This window comes from Jatropha curcas, chromosome 6 (genome assembly GCF_041381405.1).
Source record: "Jatropha curcas cultivar XTBG-Jc1 chromosome 6, XTBG_Jcur_1.0, whole genome shotgun sequence".
Taxonomy (NCBI): Eukaryota; Viridiplantae; Streptophyta; class Magnoliopsida; order Malpighiales; family Euphorbiaceae; genus Jatropha; species Jatropha curcas.
Window position 1 is genome coordinate 1131418 of NC_143156.1, and position 3037 is coordinate 1134454.

General features: G+C 27.8%; 1 long non-coding RNA gene across 1 annotated transcript; it reads right to left on the minus strand.

Moving 5' to 3' along the window:
• Window positions 1-1296: 1296 nt before the first annotated feature.
• On the minus strand, window positions 1297-2729 carry LOC149495196 (uncharacterized). Its single transcript, XR_016321391.1, has 2 exons — window positions 1596-2729; window positions 1297-1481 (listed from the first exon to the last, which is right to left on the minus strand). It is a non-coding gene; the product is annotated as an uncharacterized LOC149495196 (long non-coding RNA).
• Window positions 2730-3037: the final 308 nt, after the last annotated feature.

Genomic DNA, 3037 nt, shown 5'->3' on the forward strand with positions numbered 1-3037 from the left:
TTTAATTTATTTGTTGATTTTACTTGTTGCAAGTAAATATAATTTAATTTATATAATATAATTTTTATTAATTTTTGTTATAAATTATAATATTATGAACGGTTTCTATTATTAAATATAGAAGTTTTGTTCTATTTTAATAAGAAATCACAATCCGAGAAGCTTTTATCATATCTTAATTAAGAATTGAAATATAAAATGAAAGATAGACTGTTACTTTAGAATGAAAAGACATTATTACAATATTTGACATTTTATGAGAAGTGATTCTTTATTTGCTACTATCTTAATGGGTTATGCTTAGAAGGAATTTAACAATGTCACTTTGCAAAGTCTTGGTCTACATTTTGTAGATAATTATCATTAGTATAGTCACAGAAAATCAACTCTACTTTTAATGAAAAGACTTGATTAAGTGTGATGTTTGAACATAATTTTGGACGGTGTGATTATCTTATAAAATCTAAAGGGTAGTTTGTTTAGAAAGATTTAAAAAAAAAAAAATCAAATTTGACATTTTGAGTTCATTTGGTTCCTAAATTTGTTTAGAAAGATTAAAAAAACTAGAACCTTTTAAATTGATTTAGCACTTAAACTTATTTAGGAGAATTAATAAATTCCTTAATGGCCATATAAAAACGTTAAACGATTTATATTTTGAGAGAGATGGATTAGTAAATACTAAACATGATTAGGCAAAGTAATTGCTTCAGTCGATAGCCATCTACAAAATAGGCCGAGTCAATTAGGACAAAAAAAAAAAGTAGAGAAAGATCGAGAAAATGTTTAATGAAAAGACTTGATTAAGTTAACATTTGCAGAAAATAAAAATGAGGTGATGTTTGAAAATAAAAAAATAAAAAATAAAAAATTTTATGCAGGACAAATGAGTGGTAAAAATAATATTTAGTGACAGAATTTCAGCATTTAGTGACAAAAAATTCTATCACTAAATACTGAAATTTTGATTTTAAGCACCAACCCTTTATTTTTTTCTCATCTAACTTCTCGTTCATGTTTTTTTTTCTCCTTACCTTAGCTTTCTTCTCCTTAACTTAGCTTTCTTCCTTTTTTTTCCCTTCTTCATCATCATCTTCCTTTTTTCTTTTTTTTTTTTTTTCTTCTTCAATACCATCTTGTTTATATATAAAATTAGACATAAATATGAGTCGCGTAAAAGTTCTTTTAACTTAAAAGGTTTAATTGTTGCAATTCTAATATTACCTTCTTTATTCTCACTTGTATATATAGTAGTATTTAAGAAATAGTATTGCATAAATTGAAAATCACTAGAAATACAAAAAAAATTTCACTAGAAATAGTATTGCATAAATTGAAAATCACTTAAGCAAAGTATACAAATTACATTAAAACTCTTATTATTTTGTGAGTTACACATTATTAATAATAAAACTCCTAACCTACCAGTTGTGGCTGCCTATGTGAGAATAGCTATTGGGTTCGATCTCCACTAGACACACCTGCAGGGAAGGGTTAACTGTAATTAAGCTCCGAGCCAGATTAGGCGTCTCTCGTAATAGGGTTCGACACCGGTGGTTTACAAAAAAAAAAAAAAAAAAAAAAAAAAAAAAAACCTTATTAATTGCATCTAAATGAAATTGCTAAAACACTAATGGAAGACAACCGCAAAGTCTTGATATTGATCTGAGAAGTGATACAATTTGACACAAAATTCCTTCTTGGGCATTTTCACCTTGTAGATTCTTACTTGGGGTATCTCCAGCTTGAGTGACTTGAGAATTTCCGCCGTGAATGTTTCCTCCCCTAATATTACCACTTCCGCCTTGTATATTTCCTCCTTGAATATTACCGCTGCCTCCAATTTGAGTGTTTCCTTCCTGGGAGGCCATTGTTTCACTGAGAGAGAACTTGGAACTTTTGTTAGAATGTTTTTGTGTAATACTTTCGTGTCTTGGAAGTGAACTGTGACTAATCAGAAAATTGTGAATCCTTATATAGGCATATAGGAAATGAAGTGTGACTTGGAATATTGTTATATTATTCATTGTTGATTAGGTGACATGTGTACAAGGTATTGTTAATTATTTAAGATAGACCAAGACTTTACTGATATTAAAAAAAGATTCAATACATAAATTCACCATGGACTTTTTACGAAACATTTTGTATCACTCTTAACTTTTACTTTGACTCATTAAATACTTTAAATTATAAAATTAGACTTATAAAATATTTTATTGGATCAATTAAACACTTCATTTTGTAAAATTATATCAATTAAACACTTATTGAATACTTTAAGTTATAAAATTAGACTTATAAAATATTTTATTTGATCGATTAAAAACTTCAAATTGTAAAATTAGATCAATTAAATACTTATCGGATAGTTGAAAACTGTAAAAAATCATTGTTATATAAAATACAGGAAACGTGATTCGCAACGGAAATGTAGAAACCGACAGAACTGTTGCTAATAGCAACGGATTAGAAACAGTTTAGAAACGGAACAACACTTGCATGTTATAAAGCTAGAAACGAATTAGAAAGAGATTTAGAAACTTTATTTAGATACGGAAACAAATTTAATATCCTCCACCTTGAGTGTTTCCTCCTTAGATGTTACCATATCCTCCACCTTGAGTATTTCCTCCCTGAGTGTTACCCCATCCTCCTTAAGTGTTTCCTCCTTGAGTAGACATTCTTTAACTAGAGAGACTTGAACTATGCTAGAATGTTTTTGTGAAATATTTTCGTGTCTGCAAACCAAAGGATTGTGAATCTTTATATAGACATATAGGAAATAAGCTGTGACTTGGAATATTATTAAATTATTCATTGCTGATTAGATAACAGATTTAGAAGTTATAGTTAATTATTTAAGAAAGACCAAGACTTTACCAATTGCAACATTAAAATTTATTTCCTTTTATGGAGGAAATTGAATAATTATCTCAAAGTATTTTTTTTAAAGGAAAAAAATTCTCAAAGTCTTCGTCTACTTATTTTTTATTTATTTATAGATCATATAAATTTATAGGCTAATGGCTCTCTC